This window comes from Lactuca virosa, chromosome 1, assembly GCF_052849685.1.
Source record: "Lactuca virosa cultivar CGN04683 chromosome 1, Lactuca_virosa_CGN04683_v6, whole genome shotgun sequence".
In the NCBI taxonomy this organism is placed as follows: Eukaryota; Viridiplantae; Streptophyta; class Magnoliopsida; order Asterales; family Asteraceae; genus Lactuca; species Lactuca virosa.
The window spans coordinates 202884951-202899565 of NC_136426.1; the positions used below are offsets into that span (position 1 = coordinate 202884951).

At 32.5% G+C, this 14615-nt stretch overlaps 1 long non-coding RNA gene and 1 other non-coding gene across 8 annotated transcripts; both read left to right on the forward strand.

Moving 5' to 3' along the window:
- The first annotated feature begins 4494 nt into the window (after window positions 1–4494).
- Window positions 4495–4567, forward strand: TRNAF-GAA (transfer RNA phenylalanine (anticodon GAA)). Its single transcript has one exon. It is a non-coding gene; the product is annotated as a tRNA-Phe (tRNA).
- A 6989-nt stretch (window positions 4568–11556) lies between these two features.
- LOC145163891 (uncharacterized) lies at window positions 11557–13480 on the forward strand. Of its 7 annotated transcripts, none has more exons than XR_013739750.1 (6): window positions 11559–11934; window positions 12011–12077; window positions 12153–12332; window positions 12443–12498; window positions 12612–12679; window positions 12916–13086. It is a non-coding gene; the product is annotated as an uncharacterized LOC145163891 (long non-coding RNA). The 7 variants fall into 7 exon arrangements; XR_013739751.1 differs by having other exon boundaries at window positions 11560–11934; window positions 12289–12332; XR_013739752.1 differs by having other exon boundaries at window positions 11557–11934; window positions 12002–12332.
- The last annotated feature ends 1135 nt before the right edge of the window (window positions 13481–14615 follow it).

Here is a 14615-nt window from a genome sequence, read left to right on the forward strand (position 1 = left end):
ATGATTTTTGGCCCAATTGGTCTTTGGAGATGGTTCACGGCCCAAAATAAATCAAGGTATGAGTTTTATGGCCCATTAGGGCTAATTAGATTTGGTATGGCCCAATAAGGGTATTTTATTTCATTCTAGACCCATTATGGCCCAAAATGTTAAAATAAAAGAAAATGGGTCCAATTAGAGCCCATATAAGAGTTCTAAGCCCAAAATAGTCAAATTGGAAGCTCACTGGTCCATTAGGCCCAATAAGAAAATCCTAGTCCAAAATGGACTTAAACCGAGATTTTTAGGGTTTCCAACTTTTGTTGACTATTTGAAAGTTTGTATAGGGTATTTGATGGAATTTTGTTGTCATTGAATAAACACCATACATGTTTTCTAGTTTTAGCTACAATGTCATTCTTTGTTAAGTGTTTACAACGTATCAGAATTTCTAGTTGTGACACACACGCTCCATTAACGAATTATAAAGAGTGATGTACGTTTTCATGGATTATCATACACTTTACATTTTCCTAAAGTAACTAGAGTGGGATTTTTAAGTGGGTTCTAGTACTTTATAGGATCATACTTTTTATGAGGTTACGTCCTATCTAATATGTTCGGCTAACGACCCTCTACCAAATAAGGGAGCGATAGGTGAGAGTGGACACACATTCAACGGTTATTTTAAATGATTATCTTAAATTAAAAAAATTAATAAAATAATTCAAGTTTAAATCATTAGGGAATAAATAATTATCATCAATTAACCAGTTAATAAAATAATTTAAATTTAATCCTAATCCTTTACCCTCTAATTTTCGAAAATTAGAGTATAGGGTTATCATGTTTTAATTATTCAAAATTCAAGGCAATAAAAAAATAATTAAGGAAACCCTAGAGCCAATTTCAAAATTAAGGAGGTGGATCCTAGGGTTCAAGAACCCTAGCCTTTTGCGAAAATTCAAGCCTTTATGGTTTAACTTCTATAAACCTTAATTTTGATCAATTCACTATTATGCACAATCAAATAGAAAACTAAGTCTCTGATACCACTGTTCAGTTTTCTAGGTTATAAAATTACATGTAAGCAGAAAAACACTTAAACCCTTAAGTTCACAAGCAACCTAGAAATCATTTATACTTTCTCTATTGATAGGAATAAACTATGAATATCAAGAACCGAAGGGAAGCCTACAATAAACGAAATTCATATAGGGTTAGGGTTTACATACCTTTTGATTATTATAGCAAATAATCACAACAAATCCTCTTGAAGTTCCTTGGAAAGCAAGCACCAAAAGCTTGAGTGACTCTAATGGCTTGTACCCCAAACCCTAGTATCTAGGAGAGAGAGAGAAAGAGAGAGAGAGAGAGAGAGAGAGAGAGAGAGAGAGAGAGAGAGATAGGAGGGGAGGGGGAGAGGGAGGTGAATTTTTGGCTCTTGGCTTGTGCAAGGGAGTGGACGAAAACAAGGCCCCAATGGGTCCTATTTATAGCTAATGCAAGAAGCCTGAGAAACCCTAACTTGAATATAATATTAATATTTCAAATTAGGTAATTAGCCAAAGGGATTATTCTAGAAACCCTAAGAGGCTCCCCCACAACCGTCTCCTCCTGGGATGGTTCTTGAACCTCTCTTGTACAACTATTGAACAATTACAACTAAAATCTCTACACTTTTAATTAATCCAATTAATCCCAAAATGAATTCCAATTAATTTCTGATTAATTATTAATTAAATAATACTATTTCTAATTAATATATTAATCTCATAATATATTAACAAGTTATTTATTACTATTTATTAATCACATAGTAAATCAATAAATCAACATCTCTCTCCAAAAGACATTTTATTCAGTTACGTCAAAATGAGGGTTAATTACCAAAAATCCATGCATGACACCAAAACTCATTTCTAATTCAGATCCAAAGCACCAATTACTCAAATGGCCTGGAGATTCATAAAGTTGCAAACTTTATGAGATCTCACCACTCAAACCCATCAAGACATGAAGAAAAGGGACAAAATCTAAAGATCTAATAACTAGCAAGGAAAAAGGTTGGGTCTTGGACACTCGCCAAGGTCCATAAGATGTTCTAGCTAATGTAAATGATGCTTGCAAGGTAACTACCATACCAAGGGCTTCCTTCTCCTTCAAAGATCACTAAAAGCAATAAAAATGAGCTCACAATTGCAATCGAGGATATGGTTAGGGTTTTTGAGCTTGAGAGGGTGATGGAGGTTGAATGATCACAAAACCCTAACCTTAATGTTCTTTAAATAAGGCACAAAGCTAAAGATTAGGGGTTTTCTCTAAAAACACCATCCATGCCATGGCGCTTATGGCCATGTCGTGGCGGGTCATTTAAACCCATGGTCCAAAACAATACCACCACGCCATAGCGAAACTCCTCCACGCCGAGGCCACCCAAAAATAAAACTTGATATTTAAAAATTGACTCATACCTGGAACGGGTGTTACAATTTAATCGGGTAATTGATCTCAATGGCCATGATAATCAGATGGTTCACAAAATGGTCATCTATTATAGTTGACACACATTAAAGTTCAATACTTAATTAACATAACGCTATGATTTGCTCCATCTCTATTCACAATTATCAATGGTCATGATCAACTATGATTCAAGCAAACACAATCACATTGGTCCACTAGACTATATTTGCTCATCAATAAGTAATTATAATATACAATCTAACTCATATGGATCTTTGATCAAACAAACAAGATAAAATAAATAACTCAAATTCCAAGTAGCACTCAAATCACGATTTTAGGATTCATCTACATCTAATCAAAAGCAAAAGGGTTTTCAGCCCAAAACAGAAACAACTCAAGAAAATAATAGAAGTGTGCTAAATATAAATCGTAAATCAAACCAAAAGAATTTCCTAATATTCTACTCTCGATCCTTCAAATTCCCGCTTCATATCAGCCTTCCGGTCTTCAAACTACCTGGACTCTAAAAACGGCTTCCCTGATGTGTATCCCCGTGTATATGATTAGGTCAAGGATATTGACCTATTTATTATAATTATGTCGACATGAAAAATACGGCACACGGGAGTTAAATATGCACCGTGCAATACAAAATTCTTTTAGTGTTTATGTATCCATCAGCTAGCTCGACACGGTGCATATGCGAGTTGGACGTGTCACGTTTCTTTCGATATGCATTTTTTTCTACTTCTTGAATTCAATCCAATTTTAGCTCCTTTTTACCCCCTTTTCATCCGACAACTCTAAATATATCTATAAAATAGCAATTCCAAACATTATGAGTATCTGTTAGCAAAATTTTGTATATGGTTTTTGTTGTCTTTATGTTTTTAAGGGGCTATTTTTTTTTCTTTGGTTGCAGACTCAAAATATGTTTGGAGTAGAGCCCTGAATTACGGAACATATATCACATCCACATGTAGGTTCGTAAACCTAAAACTAGCTTCTTTTATCTGTTTAAACCCTAAAACCAAACGTGCATCATGAGCATAAAACATTGTAGTTTGCATTCTTTTGCAAACAACAATTATAGTTTGTTTGTAGTAAAAAGTAGAGATCCACACATACCCCCCCCCCCCCCCCCCACACACACACACACATTGGTACGGTCAAATTCGAGAAATAAGGTTACTCAATGTTTAAATTGCCTATGCTCAGTATGACCACATCTTGTCCTGTTTTTTCTATTTTTGAAACTAACATTAATATTGGTGATAGAAAACCTAAAAATGAGGAAAAGGACAAAGCTTGTCAAACCGTGTCTTGTCCAAAAAGGCCCGGATTAAGTCTGTTTATTTATTAATCGGTCCTCACCAAAAAGTTTGACCCGAATGTGGACCAGTTTGTTTTGATGACGTCGTTTCCCGGTCAGGTTCCCACAAAACCTCATTAAGCCCGGTCCTTCTTTGCTCCTATAACAAAAAGTCAAACATTGCGTTCAATGAGCACTTATGTATAGTACCATAAGTCTAGGTCCTGAAAGAGGTTTGCCATGTGACCATATATATCATAGTAAGCATAGTTCGTGTTCGATTTGGATTTCTTATCTTGTATTATCGCCTTCAGCGTATCATTGTCTTTCTAGACCAGTAATTTAGCCCCACATTGCATCCACTGGTTTTGTTTAGCTTCGGTCCTCGGAGAAAGCCTATTACCCCTGACCCTGTCACCATAACATCTGTATTAATTAGAACCAAGTTCATTTAAATCATAAGGGTCCGTTAGTTTTAACTTATTTGTTACCAAAATTCGGTACCTTGAGTGGACACCATAAGATCGACATATTATTATGGGGTGTATATATTTGTTGAAACCATGGAACCCGTGGTGAAGTAGGCAAAAGAGTTGTTGCTTCCAATAACAATCATAAATAGTCGTTTGACCAGTTGGTTATGGACCAACGAAGAGTATATTCTGCCTGTTAAACAAGTTAATTGATTGCTTCTGAATTGTATTTATAAGTTGTGTTGGTAAAGTAAACAGTAAGCGGGGATAGCTCAGTTGGGAGAGCGTCAGACTGAAGATCTGAAGGTCAGGTGTTCGATCCACCTTCACCGCATTTTACTTTTTTTTTTGTTATCGCCGTTGTGTCACTGCCGATCGATATACAGTGGCCATGTTGTTAGTAAGCTCACTTGTTACGATATCACACCCACTGCATATATAATCATAAATAAACCCCGTGTACTAAATACATAATTTTATTGCGTAAAGATTTGTTTTAACATTTAGTTGATAATCAAACCATATCATAAATATTGCGAACCTTATTAAGTGAAAAATATCATTATCTGAATGAGGGGTGATATATAAAATTTAGTCTAAATGAGTTATAAGTATTTAGAGATGATAAAATGATTCGATAATTTCTAAACTTTTAGAACAAATGCTTTTTAAACAAGCAAATCAGCAAACTTTATTTATATGCTGTTAATGAATTTATTTTTAACTAAAACGACATATGGTTAGACTTCAATAAATACAATCTCTTTCCTAATAGAGCTGATGGTTTCCTTGATAGATCATACTAGGTTAAAACTCGTGTATTACACGGATGATAAGTTAACATAACTTAGATTTTAGAAATAAAAATTAAAGAAATAGCAACATAATTTCATTTGTCTAATGTTGAACACATGATTTTATGAAAACTAAAAAATCAAATAGAAATGTAGTGCATTGTTATTTGTGACTATATAAAAAACCTCAACATATCTATCTATTACCCATGTTTTACTAAAAGTACTAACACACATCAATATAACTACAAAGATCTCTTTATTAATAAAAAAGACAAAGAAACTCCTATAAACACCGATATCTATCTATTACCCATGTTTTACTAAAAGTACTAACACATATCAATATAACTACAAAGATCTCTTTATTAATAAAAAAGACAAAGAAACTCCTATAAACACCGACCATACGAGAAAAAAAAATATATGGTAAATCAGTGTCAAACCAAACTCTCATGTGCAAAATAACAATTATGGCATCCATTTCCATCTTAGGGCAAGAACCTATAAAATTAAATTCTAAATTTACTTGATAGAATCCTATGCTAGGTCTTGAATGTGTAGAAAAAGAGAACCAAGAATCTATTGACATAAACCCACATCGACATAATTAATTGAAATTAGCATTAAAAAAAACATATGATGCAACTGTATCAGGTTGATTAAAATACATACTAAATACTAAGGAGACATGAACGCAGTCATATACATACACATTATTCTTCTTGCAGATGGTAGTTATAAGCTTCAATATTTGAATGTTCCTTGTGTTTACCGGTGAGAACTTGAAAATCATGACTATTTGAGAATGAAACTCAGCTGTGTCAGTTTTTTTTAAATAAAACTTGCATCAGACTTGTACTTAACTTGGTAATAATTGACATTAAAATTTCACAAAACCATTTCTTTAAAGTACATTGCTATTAAAACTACCATTTCATGTTACACGGTTGACAAATTAATATAATTTAGATGAACTTAGTTAAATAAGGAAATAACATCATTGCACACACCTAAATACCAACGCACTTTAAAAGTACAATGCTATAATTAGGAATCTGCTATCCGGCAATGCAAAAAACATTAAAAAACACATAGAACTGCATTGTTGTAAATGGGAAAAACAACCCCCATGTGGAATGACAGAGTCATTTTAACAAAATTCTTGAAATCGAATAGAACTACATTGCTATAAATGGAAAAACTGCCCCTATTTGGGCATGCTACTGTTTTTTTTATCAAATCAAATGAACGTACATTGTTGTAAATGACAAAACAGCCCCTATATGGTCATTTTTATTTTTTTTTATTCAAATAAATGAAAATACATTGTTATAAATTGAAGAAAAATCTACATATGGTCATTTTATTGTTTTTTATGAAATCAAGCTAAAACATATTGCTACAAACAACAAAACAACTTTAATGATAACTTTAATAAAATTTTGCAAAATTAAATGAAAGTACATCATTATAAATGGCAAAAATGCCCTTTATAGGTTATTTAAATAAAAGTTCACAAATCAAATAAAAGTATATTTTTATATGTGGCAAAATAGCTTATATATTGTCATTTTAATGATTTTAAGCAAATCAAATGGAATTATATTGCTATGTAGTCATTTGAATGATTTACCCAATGTCGCTACACGTCACATGAAATTTTTATTAAAATATAGCAACATACTTTCAAAGTATATTGTTATTTTAAAGTAAATAGAAAGAAAAATTAAAGTAGGATGCCATAATGAGCAAATCAATGAAAATATAGAAACCTATAGTTAACTATCTTGAAAAGTTCACCATCAGTAGAAAAATCGAACCTGTCGGCAATCAAACAGACAAAATCAAAGACTTTAAATGCATTATGCTTATATAAAACTTAACACCAAAATTAGTATAAAAATAATATCAAAACAAAAAAGGAAAATAAAGTATTAGTGGAGACTTTGAGCGACAGAGAATTTCCACATTTAAGCCTAGCTCTTGTAGAACCTTTTATAATTAGTAACCAACTAACCAGTATCAACAACTCCTTTTACACTTTATGAGCAAACCATAATTACCTACATTACAATTCAATTATGTAACATCCCGAAATTTAAGTACATCTATTGAACCCTTTCTATTTACCAAACTGTCAAGTTTAGCCCCTAAGTGAAAAGTGTTGCAAACGAGTACGTTGGGCGTACTGAAGAGTACGCTGCGCGTACTCATGCGCTTATTATGGACGCGGACTCAGTTAGGTACGTTGGGCATACCAAAGTTACGCTGGGCGTAACTAGCTCAGATGCAAAACCCTAAATGAGACTTGAGGACTATAAAAGGAATGATATGGTCCTTACCCCAACCACCATATTACAGAGAGTGAAACCCTAAGAGAGCAAAAACCCGTTATAAGCTTATGTGTGTGTTCTTAAGCTTGAAAGTGTCATTTTGTGATGGTGAAGAAGAAGAGGAGGCCATGGTGGAAGCTAGAAGTTAGAGGGCAAGCTTAGATCCGAGTTTTATAGAGGTTGGAGCTTCACCTGGAGGTAAAAAGCTCAAAGCTTTCCTTGTCATCTTTGATTTGTGCTTTATGGACCCATTTTTAGGGTTTTTGGTCCCAAGGTGGAGACTTTATGAGCAAAGGGTCTCCATAAGCTTAGATCTGCCCTATTCCAGTGTAATATGTGTTGTAGGTTCATAAAAATCCAATCTTGGACGTTGAGATTAAGTCATGCATGAGATTAGGGCTTAATGGGAAAAGAGGATATATGTTTGAAGTGATTGGTGACCTTTACAGCCATGCAAGGGCTTAAAGGTTCCAACTTTATGACTTAAGAGGCAGTAGGGAGCTTAGATCTGAGTTATGAGCCTAAGTCTTAATCTTTTCAGACCAAAAATGAAGAAAGTAGGAAACAGGGACTTACGCTGGGCGTAATCCCAATACGCGTCGCGTAAGGGTTTGAGACCCCGATTCTGGATCGCCGGAGTACGCCCCGCGTACAAGAGTTGGTACGCGCCGCATACTGCTCCCTGTTGACTTTTGTTGACTTTTATGGTTTTAGTCAACATTTGGACTTTTGGGTCAAGGAGGGGTAAAATGGTCTTTTACCCTTCTGTGGGATTGTAGAAAGGGATTTAATCTAGCCTTTGAGAGCCATTATTTATTTGAGGATATTGTTTATGTGATTAGGCGGGGGCTAGATCCGTATATCCGTGTGCGAGATTATCCGAGTTACCCGAGGTGAGTATTCTCACTATACATTACCTAGAGTGGTATTTATGTGTAGACCGGAGGGTCTTGTATGCTATGTGTATATAAATGAGATTATGTGCATTGTGTTATATGTATGCTATGTGTTGAACAGACCGGGTCGGATGGCCCAACGATATAGACCGGGTCGTAGGACCCAACGATATAGACCGGACCGAAGGGTCCAATGACACAGACTGGACCGAAGGGTCCGACGAGCTATGACCGGACCAGAGGGTCCAATGAGCTACGAGACTGGAGGGTCCCGCTGAGACACATCGACCGGAGGGTCGTACTGTAGCCTCGAGTGGCGTATCTGTTGTACGTGATATTTTGGGGAACTCACTAAGCATTTATGTTTACCGTGTTATGTGATATGTGTTTCAGGTACCAGCGAGAGTCGTGGGAAGGCGCCAACATTATTTGTACACACTGGCAGAAGATTAAGTGTTTAGATTCTGAGATATGTTTTATGGTGATGACATTGATATATGAGATTTTGAGAATATTATATGAGTTTTATTATGTTTGAAAAATGAAAAATTGTTTTAAAAATTTACGTCGTTACAAATTGAATAAAACCAAATGAAGATAGCTGCAAATGTAAGTTGTTACACATTTTTTTTCTAAAGCAACTGGAGTTCGTTCTTTATATCCTTGTATATCAAAACAAAGTTTTTAATAAATAAGGAAAGAACGTGAAAAAGAAGAAAGCAACTCACATATTCCCATTCCACTCTACTCAATGTGAAATTAAAAGACATGAAACATCTACTGGCAAGGAAGCACAAATCAATTAGTATAATGTTAACAATCATCGAATGGTTTAATAATATGAAGAATGAAAAATGTAGCGTAAAGAAAGAAAAAAAATAGAACTTTGAAGGTATCAATTCCAACCAAACCCAAATTATATATTGTCTCGACACAGATGCACACATTGATACACAAACATATCAATAATCAAAAATAGATAAAATAAAACAAAATTGCAAAGAAAACAAACCTTTAGTACCCAAACCGACGAATTTAGCTACTAAACCAAAATAAAGACTCTCACAGGTGATCATGTAAATGTATTTCTCTTAGACATTTCATCAAACACCTTTAGATCACTCCTAAATCTACACATTTACCATGGATTGTCACAAAAGAATCTAGATTGAGATCTTCGAGAAAACAAAAAAACCAACCCCTTTTTATTGCTTGAGATCTTCGAATCTTAGATGCATCCAAGAGGCTCTCTATAAAACAACAATATAATAACACATAAGAACATGAATACAACAAAAACAAAAACCAACCCCTTTTGCTTACTTACAAAACGCTGATTAATTAGATATGAAGAAAAAAAAACATCATTCAAGGTTCTACTAAACCTTGAAACCAAAAATCCAAAAAAAAAAAAGTAATATAAATAGAAAAAGAAGTGAGAGAGGGGAAGATTTTAACCTAACTATAAAAAAGTAATGACATACCTGCACATCGAAGCCATTATTTAACGATCATCCATTAAGAAAAATTGAGCAGCAAGACAAAGAAGGAAAGATACAGACGGTCGCAGGAGAATTCTTAAGCTGGTAAAATAAGAAAGATAACTGAAAGAATGATGAAGGAGGAGAGATGGTGGCGGTGAAGGTGACCGGCGTAGGGTTTTGTTAACAGAGAAAGATGTTATAAATTGGAAAGTTTGAAATAGAATCCAAATTAGTAACTGTTGCAATCCAATCCCTACTTTGTTTCTTAATTTTTAGGAATGAAATAAGGATGAAGGATACAAGTCAAACGAAGCAGGGGCAATTTCGGAAATGCAGTTAGATGATAAGAGCGGGAAAAGTCGATTGAGGGAGGCTAAGAAAATGCCACATGGCATAAAAGTATTTATTTATTAGATTAGAGGATTATCAACGTCCATAATATACTAGGCGTACACCGTAACATTAAAAAAATATGATTATATAAAATAATATATTACATATGAACCTATAAATTTTAAATTTAATACAAAACTATTTATAGTATAATCACCACAATGCATATTATCTAACAATAACAATATTTACGCCACAAAACTTGAACAGAAAAACATAATCTCATGTTCAACACGATAATATAACTAACATCAACAACACATTTAATAATATCTAGTAGTACATTGAAAATAAAGAATATATATATATATATATATATATATATATATATAATAATAATAATAATAATAATAATAATAATAATAATACAAATGTCATATATAAATATGGTATTATTGTTGATATTTTTAGTGAATCTCATGTAGTATAGAAAAATACAATATAAGAAATTCTATGCTGTAGAATAAAAAAATATATCCATAAATTTTATTTCATATATTATTTTCAAACAATAGAAACAAAATCTATTGATCTTTTTATACTAAAATATATACATAAGTAGGAATACAAAAACTTATTAGAAGTTTATAACTATTGTAGTAATTAATATATATATATATATATATATATATATATATATATATATATATATATATATAGGTTCAGGTTCATTTGAGACCATGAGACCAAATCTAAAAATAATTTTAAAATGGAAAATAAAATGAAAAATCCAAAAATTCTTTTTTTAATTATTATTTTCGGAACTTTAATTACCTAAAAAAAATATAAAAAAATAATAAATAATAAAAAAAAATTACCGTTTTTTTTTTCAAAAATACGTGAAATATTCTAATAGAATATTACACTGTAAATATTCTAATGTGATTTTTAGAATGTTAGAATACTATACTAGATTTCTCGATATGTAGAATATTCTATTATTCTACTAGAATATGTAAAAAAAGTTTTTTTTTTATTTTTTTTTAGTAATTTTTTTATTTTTTTTGGAAAATATAAATTCCGAAAATAATATTTGAAAAAAAAAATTCGAAAATTTTCAATTATTTTGCATTAAAAAAATGTTTTTTGTTTTATCTACCAAATGAATGGCTAGGATTGCGTCTCACGGTCTCACAAAATTAGGCCGTCTCACAAGAACCTAACCCTATATATATATATATATATATATATATATATATATATATATATATATATATATATATATATATATATATATATAAAAGACAAAGCTTAGGAATAGCGAACATCCACCATTTTTGTAAAACTAATCCTTCTTTTATATTAACTTTGTTATATTCTGCCTCTGTTGCTATTGCTTTCTTTTTTTGGATAATTTATGCCAATTTGTCCATTCTTTGTGGACACGTGGTCCCATGTGTTCCTCACATATTATCTCCACTGATTTTCCGCCCAATCACTTCCCACCGCCTCTGTTATCTGTTTATATCGGTCGCCTTCTTCGATTTGTTGATTTCGCTTTCTTCTTTGAATCCCAGCTATTATTCTTGCCCTATAGAGGTTGTTTCGATTACTTTCCCACTAATACTCACCTGTTTTTACTCCACCCCCTTCACAAATTAACTTTTCGATTGTTTGGAGAGAGACAGACAGAGATCGAAGAGCGCAATCGACCGTCTCCGGCGGCTCACTCCCTTGCTTTGCTTCGTCTTCGGCCTTCTCAGTTTCTAAATGGAATGGATGTCACGACCTGGTGAAGATCCTTAAACCACCAACACTGGACCGTATTCTGAAGTGAGGTGCTCACTGTTGACTTTAGGTTTGTCTACTTTGCCCAAATCGTTCTTATTTATACTGGTATGCGGTCTGAAACCAACCATTTGAAGAATGTTCAGATGAAACATGGCAATCAGTTAAGCTGAGGTGCAAGAATGCCAAATTAGCAAGATTTGAGGGGCCATGGTATGACGCTTCAACATGTCTCAATTTTTGATCCGCCATTTTCATTACTGTTTGATTTTTGAATAATTTTGATAGGGTAACTGTGAGGTACAAAGCAATTCCACTCACAAACAAGAAACATCTTGAATTCAGATTTCAAATTCTTTCCTATTCTGTAATGGTCTCATTTTTTATTTTTATTTTGAAACAAATCGTGACTAATTGAGGTTAGGCTTATCGTTGATGATCAAGATGTCTTTGCTCATTCTCTATCTGGTACCAGAAAAGCCTCCATAATTGCGCTTACTATTTAAAGCGCTTTTTTTTATTTCTTCTGACGACTTCAAAATACCAAAATAATCTGAAGTAACCTTTGACTTTCATAGGGTGGCAGCAGAACAAGGATGTCTAGAGCTACTAATGCTTATGATCTACCTACAAGGTATGCATCACATTGTTGTTTCAGATTATATATATATATATATATATATATGCTTTCACTTTTAGTTAAACATATTAATTAAATATAATATGTTTTCATGTTCTTGTACAAAGGTTATACATACTGTGGGTGTGGGTTTTGAGAAGAAGAACTAGCAATTTTTGTCCAAAACGCCACAAAGGTTGGTTTATTGTACTATTAATTAAATTATTAATGGTTTATTTGTAGTTTCCCCATCATTATCATCTTTGCATTGCATATATTAAAGTTTTATTTGTTATAGATAAATAAATAGACATTAAAACCCGGTATGAAAAGATGGAATATCAATTTCATTTAGATTTTTTTTACACATGTTAGTCCTTGGTTATGAACTCATGGAGGTACATGTACTCAATATTTTATGTCATTTAACAGCTAGAATGTCATTACATATGGAATCGCCTACAACATGATGAGACGGAAACTACTAATATTAGGATGACCAATAGTAGCAAACTTTTGTATCTTCTCCTTTGATATGTATTAACTTTTGATATGTATTGGACTATTACACTTGCAATCAACAAGGCTATCATCCCCAGGCAATACACCGCTTCTGGCTCAATTTGATTTGATTTTTCGATTTTGATTTTGAAGGTTCATTTTTGGTTTCTCCATGTCTGCTATCGCCTTACATATTGGAGTATTCATTCTGATATGTGCTACGTATGATCATCTATGTTTTTTCTTTAACATTTTCATTTGGTTTTTGTTGTGTTTCAAGTTATTATTTTCACAAGTGGTGTCCTTTTCGGTGTAACAAGTTTGGACTATGACTAGGATTAGTAATATATCTTAATGTGTATGCATGTTTAATGTTCCTTTTCACAAGATTACTTTTATTTATTATTTTCTATTAATTTTGTAGCTTTTCTTCAAGCTTTCAGTTTGGGTATTTCTTCATGGGGGGTCAGAATAAAGCTAATATTTTCAAATAGTTGACTTTTTAAGTGTTATACTTTGATTTTTTTCTATGTTTTCTAATGATTCCTTATTTAATCATTATACTTAAATTCTGAATATGTGTTTTTGTTCATCTGTGTAGCTTTAAGAACCCAGCATATGTGTTTTAAAAAGAGAATAGAACTTAGTTTACTTCTACTTCCATGACGAACGACTGATAAACGATGACACCATCTTTAACGTAATGTTTTCCGTCGGTTTTCTTTGACATTAGTGGCTAATCCAACCCCCGCGAAGCGGGGTTTCTTATCTAGTTGTCATTGATTTAGGAAATATAAAAAGTCATAGGTTTCAAGTTTGAGATAACAATTTATTTTTAACCACATGATTATCAATGAACTTCTTTATAATAGATAATAGAAATAGATAATAGATTTATCCTTTTTCAGGTATTTGCAATGTCATTACATGATTTAATAGAAAAATGACTAATGAAAAAATCCAATGTCCCTTCCTGAGTAGGGCAAAATCGTTTTTTGTTTTTATTTAGTCTTATTTTCCTATTTCATATGTAAATTACTTTTGAAAAAGCTGTTCAAAATATATTTGTTAAATTTATTGGAACATGACATTTTGCTCCTAGCCTCGCAATTCTTATTCAGTAAGCAATAATTAATTTTTATAATTATATATTTTCATTTATAACTAAATTATGAGAAGCTAATACATAGGAGTAAATAAAATTGCAGCTTTTTAACATACTCCAAAATAAAAGATATTCAAACTATAACATAGATCTTTTCAGTTATACCAAATGGCTTTTTCTACGATCGGATTGTTCTTGAAATGCGGCTAATAGTGATATAACTTCAAACTATAACATAGATACATGAAAACTAGCCGATATAAACAACAAAATACATTAATGCTGGTGCTCTATCAAGATGAAAAACTATTAAAAGTAATCAGTCCATTACTTTCAACAATGAAGTTGTTACATCTTTATACATGAGGGAAAAGAAAAATGATTCTAACTACTACACAGATTCTAACTGACTATCTATTATAAAATTACAATAATACCCTTATAGTTTATCTCCAATATTCCCCCCTCAAGATGGAAGGGAAGAATAGATGTTCTTCAATCCCATCTTGACCATGAAAGGTAACAA